The 10,280-nt window shown below is 57.6% G+C and overlaps 1 protein-coding gene and 6 non-coding genes across 10 annotated transcripts in view; 4 read left to right on the top strand and 3 right to left on the bottom strand.

The window, feature by feature from the left end:
- The window catches only part of LOC127697825 (low affinity immunoglobulin gamma Fc region receptor II-like), a 130,145-nt gene that overhangs the window by 18,280 nt on the left and 101,585 nt on the right, over positions 1-10,280 (top strand). Inside the window, exon 1 of one of the 4 annotated variants that reach the window (XM_052201110.1) lies at positions 4,845-5,221. The exons of the other annotated variants lie outside the window; for them this stretch is intronic. The gene's annotated coding sequence lies outside the window, so the exon portion shown is untranslated. Of the gene's footprint in view, positions 1-4,844; positions 5,222-10,280 lie in introns of those variants that run through there. 4 annotated transcript variants of the gene reach the window in all.
- Positions 2,231-2,300, bottom strand: Trnag-gcc (transfer RNA glycine (anticodon GCC)). The gene has a single exon. It is a non-coding gene; the product is annotated as a tRNA-Gly (tRNA).
- On the bottom strand, positions 3,586-3,668 carry Trnal-cag (transfer RNA leucine (anticodon CAG)). The gene has a single exon. It is a non-coding gene; the product is annotated as a tRNA-Leu (tRNA).
- On the top strand, positions 4,191-4,262 carry Trnad-guc (transfer RNA aspartic acid (anticodon GUC)). Its single transcript has one exon. It is a non-coding gene; the product is annotated as a tRNA-Asp (tRNA).
- On the top strand, positions 4,869-4,940 carry Trnag-ucc (transfer RNA glycine (anticodon UCC)). The gene has a single exon. It is a non-coding gene; the product is annotated as a tRNA-Gly (tRNA).
- Trnae-cuc (transfer RNA glutamic acid (anticodon CUC)) lies at positions 5,431-5,502 on the top strand. The gene has a single exon. It is a non-coding gene; the product is annotated as a tRNA-Glu (tRNA).
- Trnag-gcc (transfer RNA glycine (anticodon GCC)) lies at positions 9,912-9,982 on the bottom strand. The gene has a single exon. It is a non-coding gene; the product is annotated as a tRNA-Gly (tRNA).

The raw sequence follows: 10,280 nt of genomic DNA, 5'->3' as shown, positions 1-10,280 counted from the left end.
CGAACTCACGAGGGTGTTTTTCTTTCGATCCCTCCACATCCCCTCAGAGGGCAGACTCTGTTTGGGCCATTTCCTATAAGGAGTTAGGAATCTGTGGTCCAGGTCAGCCCAGGCTGGAGAATCCTCTGTGACTACTGAGCAGGAGACTGGATCCACCAAGGGTCCAGCACAATCATTGCCCCTTGTTGAGTGGTGTTCAGTGGGAGCTGAGAAACAAGCCATGATTACCAAGCCAGCGGCATCGCTGGGGGTGAAACCCTCGGGGACTGTTTCCTGAAGGCTACCATGCAGAGGCTGCGTTGCATGGGGGTCCAGACTGCAACTCATGCTAGCCAGCCATTGGAGAACGTGTAGGAGCCAGCCAGGCTGTGATGGATGGAAGGCACGGATGGATGGATCCGAGAGCAGCTGGGGAGTAGGGTTGCATGGGAGGGACGAGTCCGGCAGCCTGCTCCCATGGACTGGGCTGCTTCAGCTCCTGTTTATTTCCAAGACCCCCATACATGACCAGCTTCCCCAGCTGCAGCAACAGCAGCAGGAAGAGGAGCAGCATCAGAACTGGGATCAGACAGAAGACAACCACCAGGGGACAGCATCACCACCACCACCACCACCACCACCACCACTGGCAGCAGCAGCAGGAGAAAAACAAACAAACAAACAAACAAACAAAACCAAACAAAATCACAAAAGACAAACAACAGCAACAACAACAACAACAACAACAACAACAACAAAGCGACCAACAGAGGCATCCCCATGACCACCAGTGGCAGCAGCAGTAGCAGAGCGACACCCCTGTGTGTGAGCATCAGTGATGGTCACTGAGGGACCTGTCAGTGAGGGAGGGCTTGGCATGGAGGACCATGGAATCAAGTGTGTGCTCTTGTGACTCTCAGGGCTGTGCTGTGCTGTGCTGTGCTGTGCTGTGCTGTGTGTGTCCCTTTCTCTTTCTCCATCTGTCTCTCTGTGTGTGCTCTTTGTGTGTGTGTTTGTGTGTGTGTGAGTGTCCTCTTCCTCTCTGTCTGTCTCTCCTTCTGTCTCTCTCCGAGTGGGCGCACCCAAGCCATGCACGCATGTGTATATTTCTAATCTGTCTGTCTCCCTCATCTCTGTGTGTTTCTGCCCCTCTCTCTGTTTCTCTCTCAATCTCAATCTGTCTCTTTATCTCTCTCTCTGCCTTTCTCTGTCTCTGTCTCTCTCTCTTCCTGTGTGTGTGTGTGTGTGTGTGTGTGTGTGTGTGCATTCAAGAGTGCGTACTCATGTTCTCGGCAGCTCACTCACTCAGCAGACAGGGAGGAGTGGACAGGAATGCCAATGTGAGAGCGAATGGCCCCCAGTGCCCTGATGTCCGGTGTGAGGTTGGGCTCTGTAGGATGAAGACACAGCTGAGAGAGGTCTGCATTCCCCACAGTCTGCATCCCAGATGAGGATGTGTTGTGTTCAACACTGTAGGGAGGGAGGCTATAGGTGCCGGTGGTGTCAGATTAAGATGGCTCAGAGCTTAAGAGCACCAACTGCTCTTCCAGAGGTCCCGAGGTTAATTCCCATCAACACCTAGCTCACAACCGGAATCCGGTGCCCTCTTATGGTGTATCTAAAGACAATGACAGTGTGCTTACCGAAAACCGAATAGATATTAGATAGATAGATAGATAGATAGATAGATAGATAGATAGATAGATGAGAGATGAGGAAGGAATAAAGGAGGAGGAGGAGGAAGAAGAAGGAAGGAGGAGGAGGAGGAGGAGGAGGAGGAGGAAGAGGAGGAAGGAGGAGGAGGATGGAAAAAGAGAAAAGGAAAAGGAAAAAGGAAGAATGAGGAAGAGGAGGAGGGAGGAGGAAAAGAAATAAGAAGGAGGAGGAGAAGAGGAGGAGGAGGAAGAGGAAAAGAAAGAAGGAGGAGGAGAAAGATGAGAAAGAGAACGAGGAGGAGGAGTAGAAGAAGGAGAAGAGGAAGAGGAAGAGGAAAGAGGAAGAAGAAGAGAAAGATGGTGTAGGTCTCCTGGTGCTGGAGGGGAGTGTGTAGATGGGTAGTGTGAATGCACCAAGTGATTTAAGGTGATTGTAAGTTGTTTGCAGTGTGTGGGACTGTGGATGTGAGGTGAGAGGAGAGGAGAGAGAGTGTCTGTCTGGGGCAGTGTTACAGCATGTGTGTCCAGGAGGTGTGGTGTGCATGGTGAGGTGTCCCAGGGCAACGTGGGCATGAGTACCAAAAGGGACTGGACTCTGCATGGGCCGGAATCGAACCCGGGCCTCCCGCGTGGCAGGCGAGAATTCTACCACTGAACCACCCATGCCTCGATTACAACCCTTCCCTTGACGATCATACCGTCTGTGCAGCCTGGCAGTCCCAAGACTCATCAGCTCACTTTCCTCCGACCGACCGACCCTCGGCGCCCGAAATGTAGGATGGATGGATGGATGGATAGATGCACGGACGGACGGACGGACGGGTACATGGATGCATGGATCTATGAATGGATGGATTCATGAAGAGATGCAAGGATGGATGGATGGATGGATGGATGGATGGATACAAGGATGGATAGATAATTGGATGGAGACATGGATGCATGGATGGACGGAGAGACGGTTGCTTGGGTTGGTGGATGGGTAGGTGGAAGGATGTGTGGATGGATGGATGGAGCAGTCAGGGGAGGCCAATAGGGCCCCGCAGAAGGGAGGAGAGTCCGGGGGTGCTGGGGTGAACCCCGTCTCGCTGAGAAGCCGCTGGCTCTTTCCTACGTGTGTGTGTGTGTGTGTGTGTGTTTGCGTGCACACGCGCACGAGTGTGAAGCGAGCGCGCGAGGAGAGCTGGTTCAGGGCGGGCACCGGGCCATGTAAGGAGGCCAGGGCTTAGGCGTGGTGGATGGAAACTCAGGGCTCCCCAGACTGCATTTCCTTCGGCACCCCCTGCGGGCCGGCGATGTGTCTAGCCGGCGGAGCAGCTGGTCTGTCGGCAGTTGTGGGGCCACCAGGCGTCAGGCAGGTGTGCGCCTGGGGGCCGGAGGAGGGCGTGGAGGTGCGGGAGGCACTGCAGTTGCAGTGCAGAAGCCCGGAGGATCACAACATAGCAGCATGGGTACCGTGGGAGTCTCCCAGCCACAGGAGGCCGAGGAAAAGGAACGGGCAAGACGCGATGGGTGGCACCAAGAGCTAAGTCGTCACTTTCGGGTGTGCGCTTGTGGGTGGTGGATGGTGGTAGGTGGGTGGTGGGTGGTGGGTGGTGCCCATGGCCTTGGAGGTTTTCTGTGGACAGAAGGCGCTCACAGCTGGCTGGCTGGTTGACTTACCCGTGTGCGTGCTCAGACCCAGACCCCTCCTCAGCCCACCTTTCCCGACGGGAAACAACGTGCCCACCACACGCTCCACCTCCACGGCCCACCCCCGCTCCCCAGCAGCAGCGGCTGTCTGGTGTTGAGAGCACCAGATCCCAACAGGTGTGTGGGAGAGAGTTTGGGAGGCGAGGAGAGTGTATGTGCTGGAGAGGTTCCTGAAGGAGGCAAGAGAAGCAGGGAGTGGGGTGGGGCGGGGTGCTGTGGAGCAGGGATGTGCGTGTGTCCACGTTGCAAAAGGCAAGGTTGTCAGGAGTGGGATTCGAACCCACGCCTCCAGGGGAGACTGCGACCTGAACGCAGCGCCTTAGACCGCTCGGCCATCCTGACGGCGGCTGTGCGCTCCACGGCGCTCGCCTCGCAGGCATCCGGCGCCCACGCGCGCGCGCGCAAGCGGACTGGACGCGACGGGGCGCTCGCCCGGGCTGGCGCGGGGCTGGCCGCGTCGGGGTGCTCAAGCTGCCGGCCCGCTCCGCCTCGCCCGGAGCCAGCGCGTCGAGTCGAGTCGACGTGGAGACGCTGCTAGGCGCCAGAGTGGCTCCAGGTCCCGGTCGGGATCCCCGCAGCCCAGCACGCGCGACCGCCCGGCCAGGTGTGTCGCGCCAGCCCGCCCTGGGGACGCGGTCGGCGAGGGATGGCCGGGTGTCCAGCGCGGATGGGGAAGGGGTCCAGCGAGCAACACGGTGGTGCCCCGGGGCTGCGGGTCCGGGTCCTGGTGCCGAAGCCGGGTCCCGGGGGCCTGCGGTTTGCGGTGGAGTGCAGAGCACCGGGTGGGCGTTGGAGGAGACGGAGGTTGTGGGTCGTGCGTGGTGTGGTAGACGGGCCGCCGTCCGTGTGTGGCGGTGTGCATGGTCCTCGTTAGTATAGTGGTGAGTATCCCCGCCTGTCACGCGGGAGACCGGGGTTCGATTCCCCGACGGGGAGGCATGACGTCCTTTTTGGACACACAGGCGGCCCGCGGGGCGCTGTCCCTTCCACCGACGCCCCACACGCAGACCGGGACCGGGACCCGGACCCAACCCCGCACCGTGACCTCCAGCACACGTGCCCCGGAGCCCTCAAACCCTTTTTTCGGGCAGCCAGCCCAGCGCCATGGCGCCTGCGAACACGCTTCCCCGGCGCCCCGGACGTGCCCACCCGTGATTGCCCGGCGCGACCGTGTTCGGCTCCATGTGTGTGGGAACGGGCGGCGTGCGCCTCGCTGGGCCTGAGCCACCGGTGTGCCAGGCCCGTCGGCGTGGCGGCCTGCCCGGAGCGGCCCCGGGGGCGCTGGCCTGGGCCGGCGCGCCGCGTTGCAGCCGCCAGCAGGCGAGAGCGCCCAGGAAGACGGGCCTGTGCGCGCGAGTGCGCCAGGCTCGCGTGGGTCCCGAGGGAGAGCGCGGAGCGTCGGAGCCGTGGGTGTGGCTGTGTTTCGGGCGGGCGCCCCGCGTGCGTGCGCAGGGCTGTAAGCGGTGGGCGGCGTCGAAGGCCCCGCTGGGCGCTGTCCGGTGTCAGTCGGCGGCGTCGTGCGGGCGCCCTGCCGGCGGTGCGGCGTTGGTGGTATAGTGGTGAGCATAGCTGCCTTCCAAGCAGTTGACCCGGGTTCGATTCCCGGCCAACGCAGCGTGCCCACGTTTTGCCAAGGTCCCGGACCTAGGGGGACCTGGCCTGGCCCTCCGGCGCCTCTGAGTTGGTCGCAAGGCCAGGCAAGCGCTCGACCTTTTCGGGTTGTGAGGAGCGGGAAGAGACCAGGCAGGGGCACCGGTGCCCAGTCCGGGAGCTCACACCCGGCTTGCCAGGCCAGCGGCAGAGACAGGGGGCAAGTGGCAGGGCAGGGACGGGACAGGCGCGGAGAGTGGAGCGCAGAGCGCAGAGCGCCGAACGACCAACGCCAGCCTCCCAAGGTAGGCCGGGCGATGCATCGGGCGGTCGCGGAGCGGGAGAGGTGCAGGCGGGCAGGCGGGCAGGCGGGCAGGCGGGCAGGCGGGCAGGCGGGCAGGCGGGCAGTCGGGCAGGCGAGCAGGCCGGCATGCAGTGCGCCTGCCACCCTGGCGGAGACGCTGCGTGTCTGAGTGGCTGCAGGAGTCGGTAGCCAGGGCCGTCGGGCCGACGCTCCCTGGTGGTCTAGTGGTTAGGATTCGGCGCTCTCACCGCCGCGGCCCGGGTTCGATTCCCAGTCAGGGAAGCCTCTCTTCTTCCTCTCTGCACCACCTTCACTTCCCACCTCGCTCCCTCCCTCACGCTCCCTTTTACCCAACACTTCTTACACACACCACACACCAAGAACACGGGACACCAGGCACACCCACGCTCGCGCACGCTCTCTTACCCGGGTACCCGATACCCCAGACACAGCTGCACCTTCACCCTCTCCCTCTCTCCACGCTGCCCATTCTTTTCACACATTACCACTCCGGACCAGCCTCTCTGCTCTGCTCTGCTCTGCTCTGCTCTGCTCTGCTCTGCTCTGCTCTGCTCTGCTCTGCTCTGCTCTGCTCGCACACACCAACTTTGCCCCTCTCCAGCTCAGACTCGCTGCTTACCCTGGAGCCCACACCACGCACCCACCCACATCACAAGCGGACCTTTCTCACACGCGCCCGGATCACACATACTCGTCCACTCCTGGGGCCTCCTCAGGAGAACTCCATCTCCTCTTGGTCCTCAAATGGACCACCTGCAGCACATGCAGAGCATGCATCGCATGCATCATGCGCTCCCAGGCAGCTTTCATGAAGATTCACAAATGAGCGTCCAGTTCAGACACCGGCAGCGATTTCTTTCATTTAACACACACACACACACACACACACACACACACACGCACACACACACACCTTGTATATATATGCATACCTATTACCCCGTATACATATATGTGATATTTTATGTGTGAAAGCACGCGGGCGTGTTTGTGTGTGTGTGTGTGTGTGTATGTGTGTACTTGTATTTTTGGAAAATCTCTAGGAGATGTCGGAGAATGGAACACGGTGCTGGTGGTGGCCTTGGTGGTGGTGGCACGGAGAGAGGCACGGTTGCAGGGTCGGAAGGGGCTCCTGTGGGCAGGTGTTATCTCGGGGCAGATGTTCCAGGCAGAGCCAGAGAGATGCACGTGGTGTGATTCCCGCCACCGGCTTCTCAGGGACCACCAGTGTGGGACGCGAGCCAGGATTTCCCCGCAAGCCCCCAGAGCGGCTTGGGAGAGCAGAGGCCATGCCGGGAGGCGGTATCGCCACCGTTTGTCGGGATCCTTGTGTCGTGCGGGCATGAGTAGGCAAAGTAATGTTTGCCTAGCGGATGCCTGCCCTGCCCGGGCCCCTCTGTCCTGACCCTGCCAGCCAGCGTGGGGCACAGTGTCAGATCCTGAGTGCTGAGCGGTGGACTGAGCTCCACCTCAGTGGGTGGCATGGGGAGAGATGCCAGAAATGGCTGCTTTTCACTGTATCTAGGGTAGATCGACAGCAGAAGGGAGAGTTGTTTTCAACAAGTCCTTCGACTCTGAAGAAGTCCTTGTAGAAAACCGAGGTGGTCCTCTCTCATCTCTGGTTGTTTTTCTGAAGGAACTTTCCCGTCTTTGGGCCACTTGGGAGTCACAAGATGGTCCTGGCACACCCAGAACAACGTCGTGCATTATTAAAGTAAGTCCTGGAGACTGTAGCCAGTAAACGACAAAAGTTGCAGGGACCTGACGGTTTCCTTTGTGAACTATCTACACAAGGCTAGGGACTTTGGTATGACGAACCCGTCTTAGCCTCCTCTGCCAAGGGAAAACAAAAATCCAACGAGGTTTGTGTAACGATCAAGAAATATGCTGTGGTGTGCCTGGCTATTCCAGGGAGCTGCAGGTCACTGAGGCGGGACTGCTCTGCTGCCTGCAAGGGGGCACCTTCCTATTTATCTTGGAGTGACCCTCTCTCTCTACTCAGAACAACCATAGTTCTGAGCTCTGAGGAAAGCGGGTGGGGCAAGCCTGTAGGGAGAAGCCCTCCACTCACAGCTTCTGCATCACTTCCTGCCTCTGGGCTCCTGTTGGGACTTCTCTCTGTGAGGGACTTCAGAGCCAGCCTTAAGGGGAAACACTTTACTTCTCTGCCCAAGGTGCTTTTGGTTGACAGTGCTTGAGCACAGGAATACAAACTCTAGCTCGGTTAGAAATTGGAACCAGGAGTGGGGTACTGCCGGGACAGACCCGATCAGGTACCTCTTTGGGCGTGGAGAGTGGGGGGACTTTGAAATCTAGACTGGGGAGGCTGCAAGCTGGATGCTTCTTGTTCCCTGCGCTCTCCTTAGGAAGCTTGGAAGGGAATCTTGAGAGCAATGAAGATGACAAGACAGAGGACGAACTCACGAGGGTGTTTTTCTTTCGATCCCTCCACATCCCCTCAGAGGGCAGACTCTGTTTGGGCCATTTCCTATAAGGAGTTAGGAATCTGTGGTCCAGGTCAGCCCAGGCTGGAGAATCCTCTGTGACTACTGAGCAGGAGACTGGATCCACCAAGGGTCCAGCACAATCATTGCCCCTTGTTGAGTGGTGTTCAGTGGGAGCTGAGAAACAAGCCATGATTACCAAGCCAGCGGCATCGCTGGGGTGAAACCCTCGGGGACTGTTTCCTGAAGGCTACCATGCAGAGGCTGCGTTGCATGGGGGTCCAGACTGCAACTCATGCTAGCCAGCCATTGGAGAACGTGTAGGAGCCAGCCAGGCTGTGATGGATGGAAGGCACGGATGGATGGATCCGAGAGCAGCTGGGGAGTAGGGTTGCATGGGAGGGACGAGTCCGGCAGCCTGCTCCCATGGACTGGGCTGCTTCAGCTCCTGTTTATTTCCAAGACCCCCATACATGACCAGCTTCCCCAGCTGCAGCAACAGCAGCAGGAAGAGGAGCAGCATCAGAACTGGGATCAGACAGAAGACAACCACCAGGGACAGCATCACCACCACCACCACCACCACCACCACCACCACTGGCAGCAGCAGCAGGAGAAAAACAAACAAACAAACAAACAAACAAAACCAAACAAAATCACAAAAGACAAACAACAGCAACAACAACAACAACAACAACAACAACAAAGCGACCAACAGAGGCATCCCCATGACCACCAGTGGCAGCAGCAGTAGCAGAGCGACACCCCTGTGTGTGAGCATCAGTGATGGTCACTGAGGGACCTGTCAGTGAGGGAGGGCTTGGCATGGAGGACCATGGAATCAAGTGTGTGCTCTTGTGACTCTCAGGGCTGTGCTGTGCTGTGCTGTGCTGTGCTGTGCTGTGCTGTGCTGTGTGTGTCCCTTTCTCTTTCTCCATCTGTCTCTCTGTGTGTGCTCTTTGTGTGTGTGTTTGTGTGTGTGTGAGTGTCTCTTCCTCTCTGTCTGTCTCTCCTTCTGTCTCTCTCCGAGTGGGCGCACCCAAGCCATGCACGCATGTGTATATTTCTAATCTGTCTGTCTCCCTCATCTCTGTGTGTTTCTGCCCCTCTCTCTGTTTCTCTCTCAATCTCAATCTGTCTCTTTATCTCTCTCTCTGCCTTTCTCTGTCTCTGTCTCTCTCTCTTCCTGTGTGTGTGTGTGTGTGTGTGTGTGTGCATTCAAGAGTGCGTACTCATGTTCTCGGCAGCTCACTCACTCAGCAGACAGGGAGGAGTGGACAGGAATGCCAATGTGAGAGCGAATGGCCCCCAGTGCCCTGATGTCCGGTGTGAGGTTGGGCTCTGTAGGATGAAGACACAGCTGAGAGAGGTCTGCATTCCCCACAGTCTGCATCCCAGATGAGGATGTGTTGTGTTCAACACTGTAGGGAGGGAGGCTATAGGTGCCGGTGGTGTCAGATTAAGATGGCTCAGAGCTTAAGAGCACCAACTGCTCTTCCAGAGGTCCCGAGGTTAATTCCCATCAACCACCTAGCTCACAACCGGAATCCGGTGCCCTCTTATGGTGTATCTAAAGACAATGACAGTGTGCTTACCGAAACCGAATAGATATTAGATAGATAGATAGATAGATAGATAGATAGATAGATAGATAGATAGATGAGAGATGAGGAAGGAATAAAGGAGGAGGAGGAGGAAGAAGGAGGAGGAGGAGGAGGAGGAGGAGGAGGAGGAGGAGGAGAGGAGGAAGAGGAGGAGGATGGAAAAAGAAAAGGAAAAGGAAAAGGAAGAATGAGGAAGAGGAGGAGGAGGAGGAAAAGAAATAAGAAGGAGGAGGAGGAAGAGGAGGAGGAGGAAGAGGAAAAGAAAGAAGGAGGAGGAGAAAGATGAGAAAGAGAACGAGGAGGAGGAGTAGAAGAAGGAGAAGAGGAAGAGGAAGAGGAAGAGGAAGAAGAAGAGAAGGAGACGAAGGTAATGAGTGGTGAGATGGTGTAGGTCTCCTGGTGCTGGAGGGGAGTGTGTAGATGGGTAGTGTGAATGCACCAAGTGATTTAAGGTGATTGTAAGTTGTTTGCAGTGTGTGGGACTGTGGATGTGAGGTGAGAGGAGAGGAAGAGAGAGTGTCTGTCTGGGGCAGTGTTACAGCATGTGTGTCCAGGAGGTGTGGTGTGCATGGTGAGGTGTCCCAGGGCAACGTGGGCATGAGTACCAAAAGGGACTGGACTCTGCATGGGCCGGGAATCGAACCCGGGCCTCCCGCGTGGCAGGCGAGAATTCTACCACTGAACCACCCATGCCTCGATTACAACCCTTCCCTTGACGATCATACCGTCTGTGCAGCCTGGCAGTCCCAAGACTCATCAGCTCACTTTCCTCCGACCGACCGACCCTCGGCCCGAAATGTAGGATGGATGGATGGATGGATGGATGGATGGATGGATGGATGGATGGATAGATGCACGGACGGACGGACGGACGGGTACATGGATGCATGGATCTATGAATGGATGGATTCATGAAGAGATGCAAGGATGGATGGATGGATGGATGGATGGATACAAGGATGGATAGATAATTGGATGGAGACATGGATGC

The sequence above is a fragment of the Apodemus sylvaticus genome, chromosome 12 (assembly GCF_947179515.1).
Source record: "Apodemus sylvaticus chromosome 12, mApoSyl1.1, whole genome shotgun sequence".
NCBI lineage: Eukaryota > Metazoa > Chordata > Mammalia > Rodentia > Muridae > Apodemus > Apodemus sylvaticus.
The sequence above is the reverse complement of the archived record's forward strand: the minus strand, read 5'-3'. Positions and strand labels throughout refer to the sequence as shown.